The sequence below is a fragment of the Ahaetulla prasina genome, chromosome 6, assembly GCF_028640845.1.
Source record: "Ahaetulla prasina isolate Xishuangbanna chromosome 6, ASM2864084v1, whole genome shotgun sequence".
Taxonomy (NCBI): Eukaryota; Metazoa; Chordata; class Lepidosauria; order Squamata; family Colubridae; genus Ahaetulla; species Ahaetulla prasina.
This window is the reverse complement of record NC_080544.1, coordinates 31,050,479-31,077,059: the sequence shown is the minus strand read 5'-3', so window position 1 is coordinate 31,077,059 and position 26,581 is coordinate 31,050,479.

The window sequence follows — 26,581 nt, the reverse complement described above, 5'->3', positions numbered from 1 at the left end:
ATGGGAGACTTTGACCAGTAATGAAGAACTGGTAGTTCTCCAGAAGTAACTGTGTTGAAAGTCTAGCATTCTTCCCCATTGGTTGAATGTAGCGTGATAGTCCTGGATCCCCACCAACTCTTGTAACAGACAAGATAACGATATCTTGATATCAGGACTCCCTTTTAATGTGAATCATATAAAGAACTGTTCTAGTTACCTTTCATAATATTTATCATTGTTCACTAGCTATCTTCATTCCAAAACAAAGCCATTCAAATGAACAAATGAAAGGCTCCCCCAAGATTTATATTAATTATATTATATTATATTATATTATATTATATTATATTATATTATATTATATTATATTATATTATATTATATTATATTATATTATATTATATTATATTATATTATATTAACCACTACCCTCAAAACGACGCTATAGAGCACTGCACACCAGAACAACTAGACACAAGAACAGTTTTTTCCCGAAGGCCATCACTCTGCTAAACAAATAATTCCATCAACACTGTCAGACTATTTACTGAATCTGCACTACTATTAATCTTCTCATAGTTTCCATCACCAATCTCTTTCCATTTATGACTGTATGACTATAACTTGTTGCTGGCAATCCTTATGATTTATATTGATATATTGACCATCAAAAAGGAGATTGGAGCATATGCACCAAGACAAATTCCTTGTGTGTCCAATCACACTTGGCCAATAAAAATTCTATTCTATTCTATTCTATTCTATTCTATTCTATTCTATTATTATACTATACTATACTATACTATACTATACTATACTATACTATACTATACTATACTATACTATACTATACTATACTATACTATACTATACTATTTGACTCTCTGGGACAGATTTTGACAACTTAATGGTGGACTCGGCACCTTTGAATGCCAATATGGTGAGGTATTGTGTTAATCTTAGTGGAAGGAATTAGAAGCATTATTCCTAGTAAACAGTAGTTTTGTTCTGGCTAAGATTTGCATATTATTCAAAGTTAGGAAGAAATTGATGATGTAAGCTTCACCTTACTGGATGTCTGCAGGGTAGACATCTATGGGAGAAAATTTAATTTGGATTCCTGCACTAAGCAAAGATGACTGCAGTGGCCCTTTCCAACATCACGATTTGGGTCAACTTCAAAAATGCATCCTGATATATCCCTTGGAATGCATAACTATAAAAGTAAAGTAACCTTCTGGCACCAAGCCAGCTTCAAAAGGCAAGTTTTGATCTAAATAAGAAATACAGATTTACAGTCTACAAACGAAATGAAGGAAAATGCATACATCCCTCTCATTCCCACACCCAGAGTAACCATATCTTCAAAGAGAGAGTCAGTGTGGACTCATGGCTAAGGCACAAGGCTAGAACCCAAGAGACAGTGAATTCTAGTCTTAGGCTTGGGCATTAAGTCAGTCCAGTCCAGTCACCTTGGGCCAGTCCATCCCCTTCAGCCCTAGGAAGCAGATAAGGGAAAACCACTTCTGAAGGAAAAAAACCTCACTAAGAAAACTCCAGGGACTAAAGTCTAGGGCAGTCAATAGGGGTTAAAAGCTGACTCAAAGGCACAAACAAACAACCTTTAAAGAGAAAAATCCAGCTGCTTGTTCATTTGATGCCCCTTTGGAAGTATCCTTGGCCAAGCCTAAGACAGAAATGACTTTCCAGATAATACTAAGGTACAAATCTTTAGCTGAAGCATAAAAAGCCTAGGCTAAAAACTCATACATCTGTCTATTTAATACTAGAGAGTTGTGGGTTTTAGGATTGTCAGGAAGATAAATCTGGAGAGGGAAATCACATAGACTAATTTTTTTTTAATTTGACAATCATATATAAGACAACAGGTAAAAGTATAAACATAATTTGGATACATGAAAAGAGTAAGTAAAAAAGGAATAAAAATAAAAAAGGAATATAGGACAGGGACGGTAGGCACGCAGGTGCACTTGTGCACACCCCTTACAGACCTCTTAGGAATGGGGTGAGGTCAACAGTAGACAGTTTAAGCTTAAAGTTTTGGGCTTTTGGGGAAGAAACCACAGAGTCAGGTAGTGCATTCCAGGCCACTCTGTTACTGAAGTCATATTTTCTGCAGTCAAGTTTGGAGCGGTTTACCTTGAGTTTGTATCTATTATTTGCTCGTGTACTAATGGTAGAAAAGAAGATACAAATCCAGTAAATGAAAATAAGTGAGAATGGTGATTCCCGTGCTCCCGTCCTCCACTCCTGGTGCAGCAGTCTTCAGCTAGATATGAGTGCTCAGCCTTCCACCTGTAACATTAAAATATACTTTCCTATTACTGAGGACTGCTTTGAACACATAAAGTGTTAACTAATTATGCAATCCTAACAAACTGTGTTCCTACAATCCACAAGGCCTCACCCCAGCATAAGTCATTACTCAGGGGAAAATTTTAAATGCAATCATAACATTACTCTAGCCCCATTAAAACAATGAAATAAAGGACGGTGTGTACCAGGGTGGGACGAAAGCGGAGAAAATTGTTGTTTTAAGGCATTTTACATAACGGCTGTATCACCACTGTCCTTTCGAGAGATGGAGGAAAAAGTACATTTCAAAGCTGTTCTGCCATTAAGAACTGCTGGTGACCCCTTTGCTGGTGAATAGCAAAACTGAGGATCTTTTCATATGACTGGAACCTTATAAATGCTTATTTATTTGAAAGGTTTGCTCCTTGTTGCTTTACATTAAAGAGAAGCCTCAAGGTGGCTTATCAGCACTACATTACGGGGTGTTTTGGGATTTTTTTTCAGGCTTGTATGTTTCCACACGAAAAGAAAAAGGTTATAGTTCTTACCATAGCCATCTGCAATGAAACAGAAAAGCTGTTTAGTCAGGTGAGAGGTGGGGAGAACCTGCTTACAAAATACTTGCCTGGATGTCCGCTTTTCTGGATTCCTTGGGGGTGACAGATTATCAGGGTAAGCTGCTAAATTTCCAGTAATTTGCTATCAAAATGAACTAAAATGTGGGGCTATTTTGCACAGTGAAGCAGGCTTGACTTTTCCAGGATTGTAGTTTAAGAGCAGGGGTCTTGTGCCCTTGCACAAGCAACAGGTGTGCATGGATGTAATAGATCAGGAGGCCTCGCTCACAAATAACCAAAGAAAAAAATAATTGCTACCAACCTGCCTTCCATTGAGGACCTGTATACTGCACAAATCAAGAAGAGGGCCGTGAAAATATTTATAGATCCCTCACATCCAGGACGTAAACTGTTTCAACTCCTACCCTCAAAACGACGCTATAGAGCACTGCACAACAGAACAACTAGACACAAGAACAGTTTTTTCCCGAAGGCCATCACTCTGCTAACAAATAATTCCTTCAACACTGTCAGACTATTTGACTACTATTAATCTGCGCTACTATTAATCTTATCGTTCCCATCACCAATCTCTTTCTACTTCTGACTGTATGACTGTAACTTTGTTGCTGGTAATCCTTATGATGTATATTGATATATTGACCATCATTTGTGTTATAAATGTTGTACCTTGATGGAGGTATCTTTTCTTTTATGTACACTGAGAGCATATGCACCAAGACAATATGCACACAATTCCTTGTGTGTCCAATCACACTTGGCCAATAAAAAAAATCAATTCAATTTTTTTTTTTGTTTACATTTATACCCCGCCCTTCTCCGAAGACTCAGGGCGGCTTACAGTGTATAAGGCAATAGTCTCATTCTATTTGTATATTTTTTACAAAGTCAACTTATTGCCCCCCCAACAATCTGGGTCCTCATTTTCAATTCAATTCAATTCAATTCAATTCTATTCTATTCTATTCTATTCTATTCTATTCTATTCTATCCTATCCTATCCTATCCTATCCTATCCTATCCTATCCTATCCTATCTGAGGAGAACCCATTGCGCAGAAAAAACAGGAATCTGGCCACTACAGTGTATACCTGCTGGCCATAGGTGGATTTCAGCAGGTTCTGACCAGTTCTGGAGAACTGGTAGCGGAAATTTTAAGTAGTTCGGAGAACTGGTAGTAAAAATTCTGACTGGCCCCGCCCCCATATATTCTCTGCCTCCTGAGTCCTAGCTGATCAGGAGGAAATGGGGATTTGCAGTAACCTTCCTCTCGATTGGGGAGGGAATGGAGATTTTAGAATATCCTTCCCCTGGAACGGGCTGGGAATGGAGATTTTACAGTATCCTTCCCCTGCCATGCCCAGCAAGCCACACCCACCAATCCATGCCACACCCAGAGAACTGGTAGTAAAAAAATTTGAAACCCACCACTGCTGCTGCCAAATGAAAGACCTATTACATGACCCATTGGCTGCGTCATTGAACAACACATTTACCATGGTTTATTATTCAGAATAAGAGAGTTTGGAGGGATCTTGGATTTCTTCTAATCCATGGGTGTCAAACTCAAGGCCCTCAGGCTGGATCCAGCTCACAGGGTGCTTAAATCTGACCAATGGGGCCGGCCTGGAAATAACAAAGGACCGGGCCACGGTGCTTCTGACAGCCAAAATGGGGGGCTGGGGTGTGCACAGCCCCCTGCACCCTGTTTTGGCCAGCAAAGTGCTGGGGGCCATCCAGGTTGAAAATGGAACATGGGGGACAAGCGCGCCCCCACCCCATTTTGGCCAGCAGGGTGCTGCAGGAAACTGTCCATGTTGAAAACGGGGCACGGGGGGGGGCTGTGTGCCCCCATGCCTTGTTTTGGTCGGCAAGGTGCTGCAGGAGGCATCTGTCCCGTCTCTTCCCCCCCTCCTCTGGCCGGTCCATGTAGAACTACAGTGCTGATTCGGTCCTTGAAGAAATCCAGTTTGACACCCCTGTTCTAGTCCAACCCCCTACTCAAGCAGGAGACCCTGTACCAGTGGTCTCCAACCTTGGCAATTTTAAGCTTGGAGGACTTCAACTCCCAGAACTGAATTCTGGGAGTTGGAGTCCTCCAGGCTTAAAATTGCCAAGGTTGGAGACCTTTGCCCTATACCATTCCAGACAAGTGGCTGTCCAGTGGAACCCTCAACAATTATCTTCTGGATGGTAATTTACATTATATGCTCATATATAAATCCATGCACAGATAATCTGACTCTTAGAATGTTTAACCAAAATGCCATGAGAAATGCATCACCTCTGCATAAATTGACCCTCAATATTTCTGTATGTTTTAATTTTCATGATTGGCTTATCTGCAGGTGGTGCAGTTTCAGGACTGACACTGAAATATAATTTTATCATATTTTATTTATCCATATATTAAATTATTGTATTTTATTCCAATCTCATTTTAAATTGTATTTTATTCCAATTTCATTTTAATTGTATTTTGTTCAAATTCCATTTTAAATTGTTTTTATAGGATTTTAGTAATAATTTGTGTTTGGAACTCTGTACTTTGATATGGCCAGTGGGCTAATCAATAAAGTAAACTAACTAACTAAGCTTACCATCATGGCCAGAATAGAAAATATTCCTTTGAAACATAATTGGACAGATTTCACAACTGTATCTACAAAACTTTTTATTTGCTTGTTTTTGGAAACCTTAATCCACCGAATTTAGTTTGCATTGGAATTTCTGATTTTCATATTTCTATCTCGATGCATTTAAATTGGCACTAATCCACTGTTAATTAAAATCTATGATCTATTTTTATTTTTGGTCCACCCAGGAACCTATGGTGGTCCACCACCAGCCTGCGGAGCTGGCAGCAGAGTTGGACAATGAGGAAGTTGGGATGGAACATGGGCCAGTCCTGGAGTCTGGGGAAGGTTTGTATGCGGGCTCTGCGTCGGAGGCAGAGCGGGGGCCAGGGCCATCTGGGAGTTATGACCTGCCTCTGGAGCCTCCAGAGTCAGAAATAAGCAAGGCAGAGGAACAGGGGGAGCCTGTTCCCAGTGCGCGCATGCGCAGAGCTGCCAGTTAAAACAAAAGGGACAACTTGGGAATAAGGCTTGGAGATGATTGGGCACCCATAAGACATAAAGGAGGACCAAAGGCACATGAACCTTTGCAGGAAGCAACTTTGTGCTGGTTGGTTTAAATTCTGAAGCTCCGTTTTGACTCTGTGCTCCGTGTGGCCTTGCAAAGCTAAGTGCCAATTAGGTCTTTGGCAGCGTGTCAAGGGAAATAAAGGTGGGTGCTTATCAGCCTTATCCTGAAGGACTGTGGCAGACTTCTGTTGAAAGGGAGTGGGAGAAAACACGCCCCTTCATCCAGGAGAAATTTGCGGAGACAGTTCTCAAGCCATTGCCCTGCAGAAAGAAAATTGAACATCTTGACCTTCATCTAACAGGAGTATCAAACTGGTGGCCCACGGGCCAGATGTGTTACCCGCAGGCCACGCCCACCCTAGCTCCGTGAAGGCAAAAAACATCGTGATACGTCACGTGACATTGTGACATGGCGAGTTTGACACCCATGATCTAAGATTATAACCAGATGCAATTTATTTCCCCCTCTCCCTTTCTGTTTTTTTTTTTCCCTAATGACTATTTTCCCCTATTAGGAATCATGGCAGAATTGAAACAAGCCATAGATTCATCTATATTGAAAGGTTGTGGGATGGATTTTTTCTTCTTTTTCACATTTCCCTCAATTTATTTAATCAAAAAAAAAAACAGAAAAAAAGGGGGAAAAGAAGGAATTGCTGAGTTTTTTTTCATGGGGGTGGTGATGAACAGTGTGTAATTTTGGAGTACCTCTTTTAACTATGAAAGATTAAAACAAAAAAGGAAAAACCGTAGGACAAACCCATTTACATTCCAATTACTGAATTCACAGCAAAAACTCCAGGAGGATAAATGTTGAGCCATCAGTTAGTTTTCTCCATTATGGGTATATTGCATTTGTAAATTGACCGAGCTTTTGATCTACTGTGTCCTATTTGAGGCATTTGTTTTGTTTATTCATTTGTTTTCATCTTCCCTGGTCAAAAAGGCATTTTCCCACATATCCAAAATTCTGCCTCCAAGAAAAATGTACTTGCTGGCATTCATTTCAGGCAATGTTTGCTTGTGCCTCCCCTCCCTCCCTCCCCCCAACCCCACTGATCCAGCATTAAACCTAATTTACAGTTTGCAACTCTAATAACTTCTCTAGAATAGCCACATACTTTGCTTAGCCTCCTTCTCAAATTACTGCTCTCAGCTTAAAGAAGCCAAACAAAATCTAAACATTTATGGAAAGTTTGCCGTACTTGGATTCCTTTGCTAGACAAGGAAGTTCACACAGCACTGAAGAAATGGAGAAAAATCTCTTCCAAGCAAAAAAGAAATAAACACTGGGGGGCTGAATCACAGGACATAAGTCTGCTCCATAAATAGGGAAGACTCCTTCCCCTCCCCTTTCAACATTAAATTGTCCACCCTTTAATTTGGGAAGAGGTACAAATAAGACAAAGGGGAATTTCTGGCAAGATGTCTTGTCAACAATTTCCCATTGCCCTTCCACGCCATATTTATTTATATGAGCAAAAGAATATTAGACTACAGCTACCAGTAATAAAAAGACTATTTCTGAAAACTTTAGACACAAACACAGTCAGAAAACATCAGCAGCTAATTAGTGGGGATACTAGCATGAGCTGGATCAGCTCACCCCGCCAGCATGTTGCTTACTTCCTACAGCAGGAGTCGGCAACCTTAAACACTCAAAGAGCCACAAAGGTCCTAACCGGAAGCTCCCATTCAATTCTGGAGCTGACCAGAAGTCTGGTTCCCCCATCATAGTCTCATCCTAGCGCGATGTCCTTTTTCCTCTGCTGACCAGAAGTCCGGTTCCCCCTGTGTATTCAGCCAGTTCGCACCACTTCTGGAGAACCGGTTGTTAACTTTTTGAGCAGTTTGGCAAACTGGTTTTTGGAAGAAATAATTAGGGCAGAGAACCGGTTGTTAAATTACTTGAATCCCACCACTGGGTTCCTCCACCATACAGTCTCCTCCTTGCCTGGTGCCCTTTTTCCTCTGTCCTAACTGAAAGCCCTATTGATTGTGGAGCCGACCAACAACAGGGAGCCGCAGCAGAGGGATGAAAGAGCCACATGCGGCTCCAGAGCCGTGGGTTGCTGACCCCTGTCCTAAATATGATGAATCCAGGAAAAATGGGGTTTTGTTTTTTTTTAAAAAAAGCACTTATCTTTCAAATCCTTGTTGCTTCCGCTGTTGAAGGAAAGCATCAATCCACTGCTTGCTACATGTCCACTTGGACATTTCTTCAAGGTTGCTTGTAGGGTACTGATACCTCTCCTGACCTCTCTAATCTTCAGGAACTGGGCAGCATAGCTTGCAAAAATTTGGCCTTAGCTCCATGAAACTGCTCACTTTGCCACGTTGGGTGTTATACATATGTGAAGCAGCTGATAGCTATTGTAAAGAAATAAATCCCCAACAATGATCTTCTGAATGGTAATTTACAGTATATGCTTATATATAATAAGCCCATGGATAATCTGACCCTTGAATGTTTAACCCAAATGCCATGAGAAATGCATCACCTCTGCATGAATTGACCCTCAACCTTTCTGTATGTTTAAATTTTTCATAGTTGGCTTATCTGCAGGTGGTACAGTTTCATATGACATTTGGGTTAAACATTCAAGGGTCTGCTTATCCACGGATGGACTTAGCCACAAGTATATATAAAATATATGGGTATTTTTAAAGCAAGTGTTACTGTATGTATTTGTGGGTAAGCGCATCCATGGATCCAGTTGTTGGGATGTATTCAGTTGCTAGATACATTTTGGCACCTATAATTCTCAGTTTATCTGCAGCTTATCTGTCATGTATGATAAAGGTAAAGGTAAAGGTTCCCCTCGCACATATGTGCTAGTCGTTGCCGACTCTAGGGGGCGGTGCTCATCTCTGTTTCAAAGCCGAAGAGCCAGCGCTGTCCGAAGACGTCTCCATGGTCATGTGGCCGGCATGACTCAACGCCAAAGGCGCACGGAACGCTGTTCCCTTCCCATCAAAGGTGGTCCCTATTTTTTCTACTTCCAATTTTTACATGCTTTCGAAACTGCTAGGTTGGCAGAAGCTGGGACAAGTAACAGGAGCTCACCCTGTTACACGACAGCACTAGGGATTCGAACCACTGAGCTGCCGACCTTTCGATCAACAAGCTCAACATCCTAGCCCCTGAGCCACCGCATCCCAATGTCATGTATGATAGTCCATATGTTGTGTCTTGCCCGCCCTCAGAGCAGCCGGGGCCTTCTTACCTGCTCCCGAACACTGAGGAATGTATGCCTCCCGGCCCAAGTCCTGGCTCCATGCCCACACAAACTGCAGAAGAAGGAGCATCTCCCTCCCCCAGCCCTGACTCCATGCCCAGGCAAACGGAGCAGCTAGACCCCTCCCCCTCCTCCACAGCAGGTGAGCCTGAGGAGGGTTTACTCCCAACAACAGCTGATTGGAGTGACCCTCGCACCAGAAGATTGGAGAGGCGGAGGCAACAGAAGGAAGGGAGGGGCAGGCCTTAATGAGTGCTGAGTCATGGAGCCACACCCCATGGCCTATATAAAGGATCTACTTTCTGGCAGTCTCTGAGTCAGGCAAAAGTCGAACTTATCTTGCTGAAGTCACTTACTGGTCTCCTGCCTGCTCTGAGGACTTTGCTAGGACTTTGGGCAGAGCTGCAGAGGCACGCCTGATTCGGATTTCCCTGACCCAGCCGTCAGCGGAGGAGTGGGACACGACACCATACTAAAAGTATTAATTCAATCAGAATAGAGCTGGAAGGGACTTGGAGGTCTTCTAGTCGAATCTTCCGACTCAAGCAGGAGACCGCCTATACCATTTCAGATAAATGGCTGTCCAATCTCTTCTTAAAAACCTCCAGTGATGAAGCATCCACAACTTCTGAAGGGAAGCTGTTCCCCTAGTTAAATGTTCTGGCTGTTAGGAAGTTTCTCCTTAATTCCACATTGCTTCTCTCCTTGATTAGTTTCCATCCATTGTTTTTTGTTTTGCCTTCTGGTGCTTTGGAAAATGAGCCGACTCCCTCTTCTTTATGGCAGCCCCTCAAATACTGGAATACAACTGTCATGTCGCCCCTAGTCCTTCTTTTCTCTAGACTAGCCATACCCAGTTCCTGTAACTGTTCTTCATATGTTTTAGTCTCCAAGCCTTTAATTATCTTAGTTGTTCTTTTCTGCACCTTTTTCCAAAGTCTCAACATCTTTTTTTTTTTTGGTAATGTGGTGACCAAAACTGGATGCAGTATTCCAGGTGTGGCCTTACTAAGGTTTTATAAAGCAGAATTGACACTTTGCATGATTTTGATTCTATGCCTTTTTTGCCATCTTCTCGCCTTAGTGGAGTGACTGTTTGATCCAGGGGAACAACAGCAAGCCTTGGAGAGGAGTAGAAATCTGATGGTTCCTTCACCAACATTAAACTATACTGGTTTAGATCTACCTTTGACAGTTTGCACAAGAGATTAATCTGGAGTAAAACAGCGTAAACTAGGCAGAGAATCAGCATTATTGCAAGAACTCAAACATTATGTTAATGTGTGTGATGTATGAACTATCAAGCCAGAATATTTGTTTCAGAATTTCATGTTATATATTATAATCTATTAGCATGGTTTTAAGGTGTTTCGTGAATCCAGTCACTTAGGGCCACAAAAATATAGGGAGTCAAGAGGAAAACTCATCCTATTCATATGAACAATTTTGCCAACAAATCAGAGAGAATGATCTTTGGAGGTAGGGAGATTTAATTTAGGAGCTGAGAAATTCATAAGCTTTGGGCCTGTCATACAATTGCCCAATTTGGAACAGAAATTCACAGGCTGCCAGCCTAATGTTGTAGAATTTGTTGCTTGTTAATATGTGAAATCAATCAACATACCAGGAGTTATGAATACTTTACATATGGGACAAATTGTAGAACAGTAAAAGGCTTAATTAACAGTGGATTGTTGTTCTGTCCTTTTTGACTATATATGCATCCACATTTTCTTGAGCTGGTTTATGACTCTGTATTTCACGTAACTTTCTTTTCTTTATTCCCCCCGTGACTATCGCTATCTTGTAAATTTTAGACATTGCATCTGAGGATGGAGGAATCCTTTTATTGTAGAGGGTTTTATTTTGCTGTAGTTTTCTTAAGTTTAATTAAGGCAAAACAGTTCTGGTCCTTCTTGCAACTCTCTGTCCCTAACATTGCTCAGGAAAACGTTTGTGGTCAACCAGGAAAAGAGGGCAGATGAAAAGATTGGCACTATAGAGCAGGGGTCTCCAACCTTGGTCCCTTTAAAACTTGTGGACTTCAACTCCCAGAGTCCCTCAGCCAGCAAAGCTGGCTGAGGAACTCTGGGAGTTGAAGTCCACAAGTCTTAAAGGGACCAAGGTTGGAGACCCCTGCTATAGAGGACAGGTGAGCAGGCTGTGTGGAGCAAGTGTTCAGTGCATGAGCTCACACCAGGGGTGAAAGGCTCCCAGTTCTGACCAGATCTCGCAATCCAGTAGCGATCGTGGCCGATGGTTCGGCGATCCGGTAGTGATGGCAGAGCAAAGCTCCGCCCACCCGTTCGGGCGTCATTACTTCCTGGTTTTAACCAGGAAGTAATGTGTTTTTTAGAAGGTCTGCGCGCACAAGTAATGCACGCGCATGTGCGAGCAAAGCGAGTGTGCATGCGCGGCGTGTGCACTTCCAAACCAGTAAGAAAGGTAAGTAGATTTCACCCCTGGCTCACACACCCATTCAACTATGTCCTATGGGCCCAAAAGTGCTGCCATAAATTCCAACTTCCTAATTAAAAAGCTGATAAACTTATACATTTTCTAGATAAACCACTATCTTAATTTTCATCTCTTATAGCATCTTCATTAAAATGAAAGAAAGTGGAAGGAATCGTACTTGGATAAAGAAACATTATCAACATCTAACCTGGTGAAATAATTCCCTTCTTTCTAGATGATGAATAAACCAGGTGACAAAACATCTTTCAATCCAGGTTGACATACGTCTACTACAATATAAGGTCACTTGAACACTTTTTCCAGGTAAGGGTCTTCAGCCTGGAACAGAAAATTCCTTCAAGCATTTGTCTTTAAAATTTAATCAGTACAAATAAATCATAACATAACATAACATAACATAACATCAGAGTTGGAAGGGACCTTGGAGGCCTTCTAGTCCAACCCCCTGCCCAGGCAGGAAACCCTACACCATCTCAGTCAGATGGTTATCCAACATTTTCTTAAATATTTCCAGTGTTGGAGCATTCACAACTTCTGAAGGCAAGTCGTTCCACTTATTAATTGTTCTAACTGTCAGGAAATTTCTCCTTAGTTCTAAGTTGCTTCTTTCTTTGATCAGTTTCCACCCATTGCTTCTTGTTCTACCCTCAGGTGCTTTGGAGAACAGCCCGACTCTCTTCTTGTGGCAGCCCCTGAGATATTGGAACACAGCTATCATGTCTCCCCTAGTCCTTCTTTTTGTTAAACTAGACATACCCAGTTCCTGCAACCGTTCTTCATATGTTTTATCCTCCAGTCCCCTAATCATCTTTGTTGCTCTTCTCTGCACTCTTTCTAGAGTCTCAACATCTTTTTTACATCGTGGAGACCAAAACTGGATGCAATATTCCAAGTGTGGCCTTACCAAGGCCTTGTAAAGCGGTACTAACACTTCACATGATCTTGATTCTATCCTCTGTTAATGCAGCCCAGAACTGTGTTGGCTTTTTTAACAGCTGCTGCACACTGCTGGCTCATATCTAAATGGTTATCCACTAGGACTCCAAGATCCCTCTCACAGGTACTACTATTGAGCAAGGTACCACATATATGGTACTGGTGCATTTTGTTTTTTTGGCCTAAATGTAGAACCTTACTTTTTTCACTGTTGAATTTCATTTTGTTAGATAGCGCCGAATGTTCAAGTCTGTCAAGATCTTTCTGTAACTTGAGCCTATCTTCTGGAGTGTTGGCTATTCCTGCCAGCTTGGTGTCATCTGCAAATTTGATGGGGTCCCCATCTATCCCTCGTCCAAGTCATTGATGAAGATGTTGAAGAGTACTGGGCCTAAAACAGAGCCTTGGGGTACTCCACTGCATACTTCCCTCCATGTGGATGTAGTTCCGTTGAGGACTACACGTTGAGTGCGGTTGGTCAGCCAGTTACGAATCCATCTGGTGGTGGTGCTGTCTAACCCACATTTTTCTACTTTATCTAGTAGTAGGTTATGGTCTACTTTATCAAATGCTTTACTGAAGTCCAAGTAAATTATATCAACAGCATTCCTCTGGTCTACTAATTTTGTCATTTTGTCAAAGAATGCGATAAGATTAGTCTGGCATGATCTGTTTTTGACAAACCCATGTTGGCTTTTGGTTATTACTTTGTTTGCTTCTAGGTGTTCGGTGATTCGTTGCTTGATTATCTTTTCCAGAATCTTCCCCGGTATTGAGGTCAGACTGATAGGTCTGTAGTTTCCTGGATCTGTTTTTTTTTCCTTTTTTGAAGATGGGAACTACATCAGCTCTTTTCCAGTCCTCTGGCAGCTCCCCTGTGCTCCAGGATCTTTGAAAGATATAGTTCAGTGGTTCTGAGATCACGCCTGCCAGTTCCTTCAGAACCTTGGGGTGTAATCCATCCGGTCCTGGTGATTTGAACTCGTCTAGGGTAGACAGGTGTTCACTTACCATTTTCTTCCCTATTTTAACTTGTGTTTCTAATCTGTTTTTTGTAGTGCTGTTTTTGATAGGTTGGATTGTTTTTTCCTTTTGTGTAAAGACAGATGCAAAATATGAGTTAAGTAGATCTGCTTTCTCCTGTTGCTTGTCATCTTCTTGCCACTTTCTCCCAGCAATGGGCCAATTGTTTCCTTGACTTTTTCTTGTTTTTAACATGTTGGAAGAAGCTTTTTGTTATTTTTACTTTTGTCGCTAGCCTTTGTTCATTGTGAGCCTTAGCTTTCCTCACTTCATCTTTACAGGCTCGGGCTATTTGCTGATATTCTGCCTTAGTTATTTGCCCTCTTTCCACTTTTTATATTTGTCCTTTTGTCTTTCAATTTGTCAGATAGTTCTTTATGCATCCATGCTGGTTTCTTTTGAGATCTACTATTTTTCTTCTTCATTGGTATTGTGTTAGACTGTGCTTTTATAATCTCACTTTTCAAAATTTCCCAAGCTTCTTGAGTTGTTTTCCCCTGAGGATTCTCATCCATTGAATCCTTCTCAAGCTCTCTAAGTTTATTGAAATTAGCTCTCTTAAAGTCCAAGACTCTAGTTTGACTTTGTTCTACTACTTGTATTTGCTTAATGTTGAATTCCAATATTGCGTGGTCACTTGCCCCCAAGGTTCCTCGACTAACGTGATGGGCAGGGTCTTTTCATTATGTCCGTACTTGACCTCGACGGTCGTTGTCCCTCGAACAGGGATGCGGTTGCCCTGGTAATCCTGCACCCGGGCCGTTGTTTCTGTAGCTTGCGCTTTGCGATGTGTGGCAAGGCTTTCACAAAAGTGTCCCAGGACATGATTGTGATAGCTGATCCTGTGTCTACTTCCAGTCGGCAGTGCGCCTTCAATCGTCGGGTTTGTGAAGATCTTTTCTTCGATGCGGGTAGCTGCGTGGTCTATGGTAACAGTCATTCGGTTTGACTTCGCTCTTTCTTTCCTGTGTCATCGCTGGTCGCCTCGATCTCGCGCTCTGATTGGCTGGTTTGAAATTTCGGGAATGTGGGTTTGCATCTCTGACTCAGAGCCGCTCTGATTGGCCGATTTGAATTTTCGGGAAGGTTGGGGTGCTCGGCAGACTTGAGCCAGGTGCCCTTCCTTTCACACCGCCGGCAAATGGCGCCCTGAACTTACATCTTTGGCGCTGATGTCGCCCGCAACTTCCGCATTCCTCCGGGTCTTCCCTTGTCGATTTTCCGTGTAGTGGACTTCTTCCTCCTCTTCGCTGGTTGACTCACGATAGGTTTCTTCGTGGTGGACTGTGCTCGGCTACTGCGCCCGCCATCGGCGTGAGTCGCTTTGTAAGGTGTCTGCTGCATGGTTGGACATCTCATGGGCTCTGGCTTCGTCCAGGCGTTTGCCAATGTCAGGTTGCTCTTGGCTAGCAACCGTCTCCTCAAACGGATGTCTCTGACCCCCCGTATAAGTTGTTCCAGCAGCTCTTCGTCCAGATCGCGGTACTCGCAATGCTTGGAGGCTTGTCTCAGGGCTGCCATGTAGTCGCTGATAGACTCGCCTTCTTGTTGCCTCGCTCCCCAAACTCGTGCCGTCGAGCGTATTTGGACGGGCTGGTGCGTAGTGATTCTTCAGGAGGGTCTGAAGGGTCTGCCACGATACGGTGTAGCGGTGTTGGCTCCGCTAGGGGCTTCTGCGGCGGCGATGACTGCGGACCCACAGTGGCTTATGAAGTAAGCCCGTTTGCGGTTGTCGGAGACTCCTGTAGCTCGTTGGCCTCCAGGAAACTCTCAAACGGGTCATGTATATTCCCCATGTCTCCTGGGCAGGGTCAAACGGAGTGGGTGGCGTGTAGCCGGTCATCGCTGCATTCGCCGTCACCTTGCTGGGTTTGAGTCTCGTAGTGAGTTCAGCTCTGTTCTGGTGCTCTGCCTCAAAATCCCATCCTCGTCGCCAATGTTATGTTTGGGTATTGACGAGGCAGGAGACCAGGTTAGTGACAACAGCTCTTTAATATAGTGTGACCCAGCAAAACTCTGGAGAAAAACCTCTCCTTATATACACTTCAGCCTGAGGCTGCATCCAATCAGAGACGAGATATTTCCCGCCTAAAACTCCCTCCAAAACTTACAGTAATACATTACAAATTTCATGTTATATATTATAATCTATTAGCATGGTTTTAAGGTGTTTCGTGAATCCAGTCACTTAGGGCCACAAAAATATAGGGAGTCAAGAGGAAAACTCATCCTATTCATATGAACAATTTTGCCAACAAATCAGAGAGAATGATCTTTGGAGGTAGGGAGATTTAATTTAGGAGCTGAGAAATTCATAAGCTTTGGGCCTGTCATACAATTGCCCAATTTGGAACAGAAATTCACAGGCTGCCAGCCTAATGTTGTAGAATTTGTTGCTTGTTAATATGTGAAATCAATCAACATACCAGGAGTTATGAATACTTTACATATGGGACAAATTGTAGAACAGTAAAAGGCTTAATTAACAGTGGATTGTTGTTCTGTCCTTTTTGACTATATATGCATCCACATTTTCTTGAGCTGGTTTATGACTCTGTATTTCATGTAACTTTCTTTTCTTTATTCCCCCCGTGACTATCGCTATCTTGTAAATTTTAGACATTGCATCTGAGGATGGAGGAATCCTTTTATTGTAGAGGGTTTTATTTTGCTGTAGTTTTCTTAAGTTTAATTAAGGCAAAACAGTTCTGGTCCTTCTTGCAACTCTCTGTCCCTAACATTGCTCAGGAAAACGTTTGTGGTCAACCAGGAAAAGAGGGCAGATGAAAAGATTGGCACTATAGGCAGGGGTCTTCACCTGGTCCTTTAAAACTTGGGATTTTCAACTCCCAGAGTCCTCAGCCAGCAAAGCTGGCTGAGGAACTCTGGGAGTTGAAGTCCACAAGTCTTAAAGGGACCAAGGTTGGAGACCCCTGCTATAGAGGACAGGTGAGCAGGCTGTGTGGAGCAAGTGTTCAGTGCATGAGCTCACACCAGGGGTGAAATGCTCTCGGTTCTGACCAGATCTCGCAATCCGGTAACGATGGTGGCCGGTGGTTCGGCGATCCGGTAGTGATGGCAGAGCAAAGCTCCGCCCACCCGTTCGGGCGTCATTACTTCCTGGTTTTAACCAGGAAGTAATGTGGTTTTTAGAAGGTCTGATGAAGTAATGCACGCGCATGCCAAAGCGAGTGTGCATGCGTGCACTTCCAAACCAGTAAGAAAGGTAAGTAGATTTCACCCCTGGCTCACACACCCATTCAACTATGTCCTATGGGCCCAAAAGTGCTGCCATAAATTCCAACTTCCTAATTAAAAAGCTGATAAACTTATACATTTTCTAGATAAACCACTATCTTAATTTTCATCTCTTATAGCATCTTCATTAAAATGAAAGAAAGTGGAAGGAATCGTACTTGGATAAAGAAACATTATCAACATCTAACCTGGTGAAATAATTCCCTTCTTTCTAGATGATGAATAAACCAGGTGACAAAACATCTTTCAATCCAGGCTGACATATGTCTACTACAATATAAGGTCACTTGAACACTTTTTCCAGGTAAGGGTCTTCAGCCTGGAACAGAAAATTCCTTCAAGCATTTGTCTTTAAAATTCAATCAGTACAAATGAATCCTAACATAACATAACATAACATCAGAGTTGGAAGGGACCTTGGAGGCCTTCTAGTCCAATCCCCTGCCCAGGCAGGAAACCCTACACCATCTCAGTCAGATGGTTATCCAACATTTTCTTAAAAATTTCCAGTGTTGGAGCATTCACAACTTCTGCAGGCAAGTCGTTCCACTTATTAATTGTTCTAACTGTCAGGAAATTTCTCCTTAGTTCTAAGTTGCTTCTTTCTTTGATCAGTTTCCACCCATTGCTTCTTGTTCTACCCTCAGGTGCTTTGGAGAACAGCCCGACTCCCTCTTCTTTGTGGCAGCCCCTGAGATATTGGAACACTGCTATCATGTCTCCCCTAGTCCTTCTTTTTGTTAAACTAGACATACCCAGTTCCTGCAACCGTTCTTCATATGTTTTATCCTCCAGTCCCCTAATCATCTTTGTTGCTCTTCTCTGCACTCTTTCTAGAGTCTCAACATCTTTTTTACATCGTGGCGACCAAAACTGGATGCAATATTCCAAGTGTGGCCTTACCAAGGCATTATAAAGTGGTACTAACACTTCACATGATCTTGATTCTATCCCTCTGTTTATGCAGCCCAGAACTGTGTTGGCTTTTTTAACAGCTGCTGCACACTGCTGGCTCATATCTAAATGGTTATCCACTAGGACTCCAAGATCCCTCTCACAGGTACTACTATTGAGCAAGGTACCACATATACGGTACTGGTGCATTTTTTTGGGGGGGCCTACATGTAGAACCTTACTTTTTTCACTGTTGAATTTCATTTTGTTAGATAGCGCCCAATGTTCAAGTCTGTCAAGATCTTTCTGTAACTTGAGCCTATCTTCTGGAGTGTTGGCTATTCCTGCCAGCTTGGTGTCATCTGCAAATTTGATGAGTTCCCCATCTATCCCCTCGTCCAAGTCATTGATGAAGATGTTGAAGAGTACTGGGCCTAAAACAGAGCCTTGGGGTACTCCACTGCATACTTCCCTCCATGTGGATGTAGTTCCGTTGAGGACTACACGTTGAGTGCGGTTGGTCAGCCAGTTACGAATCCATCTGGTGGTGGTGCTGTCTAATTCACATTTTCTACTTTATCTAGTAGTAGGTTATGGTCTACTTTATCAAATTCTTTACTGAAGTCCAAGTAAATTATATCGAAAGCATTCCTCTGGTCTACTAATTTTGTCATTTTGTCAAAGAATGCAATAAGATTAGTCTGGCGTGATCTATTTCTGACAAAGCCATGTTGGCTTTTGGTTATTACTTTGTTTGCTTCTAGGTGTTCGGTGATTCGTTGCTTGATTATCTTTTCTAGAATCTTCCCCGGTATTGAGGTCAGGCTGATAGGTCTGTAGTTTCCTAGATCTGTTTTTTTTCCTTTTTTGAAGATGGGAACTACATCAGCTCTTTTCCAGTCCCTGGCAGCTCCCTGTGCTCCAGGATATTTGAAAGATATAGTGCAGTGGTTCTGAGATCACGTCTGCCAGTTCCTTTAGAACCTTGGGGTGTAATCCATCCGGTCCTGGTGATTTGAACTTGTCTAGGGTAGAAAGGTGTTCACTTACCATTTTCTTCCCTATTTTAACTTGTGTTTCTAATCTGTTTTTGTAGTGCTGTTTTGATAGGTTGGATTGTTTTTCCTTTTGTGTAAAGACAGATGCAAAATATGAGTTAAGTAGATCTGCTTTCTCCCTGTTGCTTGTCATCTTCTTGCCACTTTCTCCCAGCAATGGGCCAATTGTTTCCTTGACTCTTTTCTTGTTTTTAACATGTTGGAAGAAGCTTTTTGTTATTTTTTACTTTTGTCGCTAGCCTTTGTTCATTGTGAGCCTTAGCTTTCCTCACTTCATCTTTACAGGCTCGGGCTATTTGCTGATATTCTGCCTTAGTTATTTGCCCCTCTTTCCACTTTTTATATTTGTCCTTTTTGTCTTTCAATTTGTCAGATAGTTCTTTATGCATCCATGCTGGTTTCTTTTGAGATCTACTATTTTCTTCTTCATTGGTATTGTGTTAGACTGTGCTTTTATAATCTCACTTTTCAAAATTTCCCAAGCTTCTTGAGTTGTTTTCCCCCTGAGGATTCTCATCCATTGAATCCTTCTCAAGCTCTCTCTAAGTTTATTGAAATTAGCTCTCTTAAAGTCCAAGACTCTAGTTTGACTTTGTTCTACTACTTGTATTTGCTTAATGTTGAATTCCAATATTGCGTGGTCACTTGCCCCAAGGTTCCTGTAGCTTCAACACCTTCTATCATTTCATCTCTGTTAGTGAGAATTAAGTCCAATATGGCTGATCCTTGTCGCCTTCTCTATTTTTGGGAAACAAAGTTGTCTGCTAGGTTTGTTAGGAACCTGTTGGATCTTCCACTTGGTGCAGAGTTTGTTTCCCAGTTGATGTCAGGGTAGTTAAAATCCCCATTACTACTGTGATGTGCTTCCTACATACCTTAGTTAGCTGACTAGCAAAAGTTCATCTACTTCCTCTGTTTGGTTGGGTGGCCTATAGTATAGACCTATGGCAATATCGTTTTCACCCTTTTATATTGACCCAAATACATTCAAGATGATTTTCATCATTGTTGTGCTCTATTTCTGTAGAGATGTAGTTATTTCTTATATATAGTGCAACTCCACCTCCTCTTTTATTTGGTCTATTTCTTTTAAATAATTTATATCCCTCTAGCTGTATGTTCCATTTGTCAGTTTCATCCCACCAAGTTTCCGTAATGGCAACAATATCATATCTACCCTCATTTACTTGGATTTCTAATTCACCCTGTTTATTCCTCATACTCTGTGCATTGGTGTATAGACATTTGAGTCCATTTGGATTGATCTTGTGTTTACTGTCTACATAACCTGTGTTGACTGCCCCTACTTTCTTGCCACCTGTTGGTTTAGTGCACATGGTACGGCACTCACTGTTAAATGCTTGGTTTTGCTTGATAGCATGGTTGATAGTCTTACCCATACAGACATCTATGTTACATGCACTGATAACCCTTTTAGTTTTCAATTGCTGGGGACAGAAATTTTCTATATCAGTTAATTCTCTGTCCCCACTGTTCAGTTTAAATGTTTATCCAGAAAATCTGTGAATGTATTGCTAAGTAACTCAGTCCCTTTCTTTGATGGATGCAATCCATCTCTTTTGTACAATTTTTCATTGGACCAGTTGCAGACATCATGACTAATAAAACCAAAGCCTTCCCTTTTACACCACTCCTTCAGGTTGAACAATCAGGTTGAACAATATTCATTTAAATTTTATGATGCCTTGCTCCAGTGGTGAAATGTAAAATTTGTTACTACCAGTTCTGTGGGTATGTATGTGTGTGAGGGGGGTAATGTGACTGGGTGGGCATGGCTAACTTTTTTTTTTTTTAACTTTTAAAAGCATTTTTTCTACCTCTTCAGATTTGCTGGCTGAGGAACTCTGGGAGTTGAAGTCTACAAGTCTTAAAGTTGCCAAAGTTGGAGACCCCTGCCCTAGAGCAGCGGTCACCAACTGGTGGTCCCCAAGAAAATTTTGGTGGTCCACAGAAAAATTATTTGCATTTTTTTTATATTGCACTAAATCAAGTGTCCTCATACTACGGCCCCTGGGCCAGATACGAGCAATGAACATTTGTGTTGCTGCAGAGAGTCTCCTCCTTCGGGGTCTTTTTGTCTGGGTCAGAGGGGGGCAGAAATTCTGACTTGGGGTCTGCTTCAGCCTCCTGGTGCAGGGCTTTGGGCAAAGACTGAAGGGAAGTGCCGCAGGTGGCAAAGAGCCAGAGGGCCTTGTTCCAGTGGGACTGCCTCATGGCCTGGAACTGGCTGACTATCTCAGCCGACTGAGCCTCCAGCACCTGCCTTGCACTCCTGCAGATCTTTTCTCTGCTTGGAAAGCCTATGCTCGTAGTCCTCAGTGAGGTGCTTCTGCTGAGCCTCCTTCTCGGTCAGATCCAGTTGTTTTGCCAACTCTTGCTCGTGGTGGCAGCTTAGCTCCAACAACTGCTTCCTGTTGGGGCCCTAAGGAGCCCGGGCGGGCAGGCGAGGAGGGGCTAGCAGGAGAGGAGTGAGCAGAGGTGCCCCTCGATGTGAGTGACATTGAGTTGGCTACGCCCACCCAGTCACATGACCACCTAGCCACACCCACCCAGCTGGTCATTAGGCAAATCATATTAGTGTTCCTTGGGATTTTAAATTATGAATTTAGTGGTCCCTGAGGTCCGAAATGTTGGGGACCCCTGCCCTAGAGAGTTAATTTCCTACTTAGTTTTGACTGTATAATGAAAAGTCTATGTACTTAGATGATTTTTTAATAAAAACAACTCCAAGAAATATTATCTCATAACATGAAATTAATGGAGTTCAAAGTTTATCAAAAGATAAACTGGGTAAGCATATATGTCAGTAACATCTGTAGTTTATATATTCCCAGTACTGAAGTTTTAATGTTTAGTGATGGCAACTATTCATTTTTATTTGGTTAAAATGACAGGGAATTAACAAAATGTAAAGATGAAAAGAGATTGTAGAGGTGAGAGCAAGAAGGGAGGGAGAGAGATTAAAGGGAGATTAAAACTGTTGATAGAATATATACAACTTGGCAAAAAAAAATATCATACATGCGTATGTACATATTGGGGAATATACAATGCAGACCCACAGAAATAGTGTAAGAAACAGCAAAATAAAGATGTAAAGGAAAGGAAACACAGCTAAACCTAGTTTATACCAACACTACCATGTTTCCCCGAAAATAAGACCCTGTCTCATATTTTTTTGAACCCTGAAATAAGTGCTTGGCCTTATTGCCATGCGCTCAAAAGTCCAGTTGGGCTTATTATCAGGGGAGGTCTTATTTTGGGGGAAACAGGATATTCACTCTGGCTATTTCTATCCTTGGAAACCATTCTTGCTTCCACATCTGTACAGCTTCATTCGTCGCCTTATCTTTTAAAATAGAAATAGCAATAAGACTTATATACCACTTCATAGTGTGTTACGGCCCTCTCTAAGCAGTTTACAGAGTCAGCATATTTCCCCCAACAATTTGGGTCCTTATTTTACCCACCTCGGTGAGATTTGAACTGCCAAATTGCAGGCAGCTGGCAGTCAGCAGAAGTAGCCTGCAGTACTGTACTCCAATCACTGCGCCACCGTGGTTCAAAATCCTACCTTTGTCTGAAGATCCATCAGTCAAATGTACTGTAATGGCATCTTCAAAAGGCACTTTTCTGCCATTCATAACCAGTAATAAGGCAAATAGGAGATCTGATCCTTTTAATTGTTTATTGCAATGTATTGTGACTCGCACTGCACTTAGTTCAGAATAGGTCAGTCATGGCTGTAACCTTTATCGACTCCATCAAATGTACCAGATGTATAATAAATTGGGCTTTATTTCTGGTGTCTAAAGAGATAGCTTGGATTATCTTTTCCGATATACACATTCTTATCTGGTGCCTCTATGTAATGAATCAACCTCTTGAGAAGTTTACCTCGTGCTACCAAGTAAATTCACTTTGGTTTAGTTTTCAGCAATTCACCTAGGCACGGCATATAACCTGTGCTTCCTGGTGTGTTTTATTTGTTTTTACACTTGCTGCATGTAAGAAAGAGAAATCCTTTCACGCTTATAAACAAAGTTGGTCCCAAAGCCAAGATGGAGCAGTAAGTATAGCAATCCCCAAGGGAGGTGTACATCCATATGCTGGTGCTTATGGCTACCACTTTGATGGCTATAGCCTAGGAACACCAAATCCACATCCAATTTTCTCTTAAATTTGATCCAGACTTTTAAAATCTCTCTGCCTAATCCTTACGGGAAAACTATGAAATAATGAAAACACAACATTGAATTTATTAACCTCGGATGATGTAGAATATTCGTGGCTGGTAGATACAAATAACTCTAAGCATCGCTATTCACCCGAGGGACTAGTGCTTGGCACCCGTTCAGGATTCCTGCACTGAACTTAGTTGCACCGTAACTAACAGGGCTACAGTGGCATCTGATTGCCATTAGAAAGTAACTCAGCAATTGTCCGCTTGAGCTGGGGTCTCCAACCTTAGCAACTTTAAGACTTGTGGACTTCAACTCCCAGAGTTCCTCAGCCAGCTTTGCAAAGCTGGCTGAGGAACTCTGGGAGTTGAAGTCCACAAGTCTTAAAGTTGCCAAGGTTGGAGACCCCAACTCAAGAGGACAAACCTTCAGTCGGGTAATGTACTAAGATAGAATGATAGCTCCCTTTTTAAACTGAGACAAAGAGTGCTAAGACATTAATTATTAGTATATTAATAGCAGTGACAAAAGAAAATTTAGACCGACGTTAACAGCAACAGAATAACACTATTTACAGAATCCAGTTCAAAATTTGTGATTTTTCAAATAAAGTTCAGTAAATAGCTTTGATGGTACATTTAATTCAACTTTGGTTAAATAACTGCATTTATTCAAGAGAGAGAAAATGATTATTTTGATGTAAGGCAAAGATTTGCATATTTTTAAATAATATAATGGAAAACAAAAATAAGGACGTACTAAACTAAATAAGGACGTTCTAATCAGAATTATCTGATCACAAATAAAAAATAAAAAATAAAAAATGGGATGTGGAAGATCCTTCCCGTTCATGCATATATACCCACTCACTTATCTTGACAGGCAAGGAAAATAAACCATTCATAGTTTCAATAGGAAAATGTGGAATTGACAGTGGTTATAGGTACAACCTGATGTGGACAGTGGTAAGATTTCAATCAAATTCATCTCTTTTCAAAATCACTTTGACTTCCTGTATTTTTATTTTTATTTTAGTTTCATTCAAACATTTCATGTTTGAAGGTTTGCAAGTGCAAGCAATTCTTGGTTTATAGTCACTGATGCAAGGTTTAAGATTGCATTTGTTCTGGATGGTTCAGTTTTAATACACAAGCACTAAGGAACTCTTGTTAAAAAAAGTCACCAATATGAAAAGATCCTGGATAAAAGGTTACTTTGCCATATTGCCGCTTTCTAAAATTATCAATCCACGCATCTTCATTATCCTATTGAGGTAAGCAGTATTATACAATGGGGTGTGGAAAGCAAGAAAAAAGCAAGCCAAAGAAATTACAGTAGGAGAGAAAGTGGGTCATCAGGGAAATATAATTTACTGTATGCTCATTAATTATACTTCAATGTAACAATCCCTGCAAACCATTGCTCCTCCTATAACCATTCGCCACTTCTTATACTGCTTGTTGTTTCTTAAACCTCTCATACACTTTTGAGGATCTCAGCCAATCCATCCAAAAGCATTTTTCCTCGATTTCCACTCATTCAGTCTTTGTATATTTGCAGTAGAATCTGAATCTAATTCAATTCTTTTATATGAGTGAACCATCTCAGTGTTAATTCGTGAGTTTGATACCCATGCTATAGAGGGTATGCCTCTATTGACATAGCCAGCTCTCGTTTCCATAGAAGGAAGTGCTTCTTTCAATCATCATTCCTCATACAGACCCACAAAATTATAGCACCCACTATCTTTCCACTGGCATTTGCACCTGTTAAAATTTCTGCATCCATTTTCTCATCTCTGGTAAGCATTCAAGAGAGCCAGTTGGATCTAAGGTACTGGAGTGATAGTATGGGGGAAAGTTAGAGTTCTAGTACTGGCTAGAAGTCAGCTGGGTGTCTTCGGGCCAATCACTCTCTTACAGCCCTAGGAAGAAGGCAATGGCAAATGTCTAAGGAAATTTTCAGTCACCCAAGTCATGGTTGTCCCAAAGGTACTTCTTCAAGAGGCAACTGGACTTTAGGGTTTTTCTATGAAGACGTTTCGCTTCTCATCAGAAGCTCAAGAAGGTTCTAATAATCAGTCAGAATTGAAGAAGCTTCTTGGATGAGCAGGGAAATGTCTTCTAGGAAAAACAAAGTCCAGTCGCCTTTTGAAAAAAGCACCTTTGGGACAAGGAAATTGCTTGTCCATATACTTGCCAGAAATCGAGTCTTAACTAGAAAGCAGGAAAAAAGCATTCGACCAAATTCATTTACAGTTTTTTTTGGTCACTTTTGTATATAACTTGCAACTTTTTATTCCACTTTCCTTGACCAACACTACCTTCATCTTCAAGGAGCTGATTTTCAGATTCACGGTCTTTGCATCCACACAGCCCATCTAAATCATTTAGGTTCTCAGACCACGAAACTGCAGTGTCAGCATAGAAAATGACATTGGACATTCGTGTGCCCAATAAACCCTGTTAGCATCACCACCATCATTCCTTAACCATTTATCCAGAAATACATAAAACCATTAAAACATTTTCCCCCTTTTTCACTCTTGCTGTTGGAGTAAACTATTCATTCAATGTTTTTTTTTATTCTGCTTGTTTTGCCAAATTTCATCATATAGTATTTTCAGCAAGGCACCTTCTCTAGCCACAAAACATTTCATAATTCAAACCTATTGAATTTACCGGGTTTTTTTTTCTCAAATCAGCCAATGTACATTAAGATTTCTTTCTCAGATTCATACCCTTTTCACTGTAAAAGTAAATATTGGTGATTAGCATGCCTAGGTGCAGTTACTAGCAGAAACCCTAAGTACAGATAGTCCTCAACTTACAGCAGTTAGCTTAGTGACCAAAGTTACAACGGCACTGAAAAAAGTGATTATGACCATCTTTCACACTTACAACTTTGCAGCATCCCCATGGTCACATGATCAAAATCCAGATGTTTGGCAATTGACTCATATTTATGGCAATTAGTGTCCTGGGTCACAACCCTCTTATGAGCAAAATCAATGGGTAAGCCAGATTCACTTAACAACCATGTTACTTATTTAACAACTGCAGTGATTCTCTTAGCAAATGACTCACTTAGCAATAGAAATTTTGGGCTCAATTGTGGTCGTAAGTTGAGGACTACCCTGTTTTCCCCCCAGTAAGACCTCCCCTGATAATAAGCCCAATCAGGCTTTTGAGTGCATGGCAATAAGGCCAAGCGCTTATTTCAGGGTTCAAAAAAATATTAAGACGGTCTTATTTTCGGGGAAACACGGTACCTGTACCTCTTTGTTGAAATGTGTAAGATTTAAAGAGTGCTTGCATTTCCACTGCTATTGCTCCAAAATGGGAAGGAAGAACAGTGATATGACTTTTAATCTTTGGAAACAAGTACAGCATAAAAGAACGTTTTGTGCAGAATTAGGTATATCACTCAAGAATGGTGCTAACAAATCCAGATCGCCTCAACATTCAAACT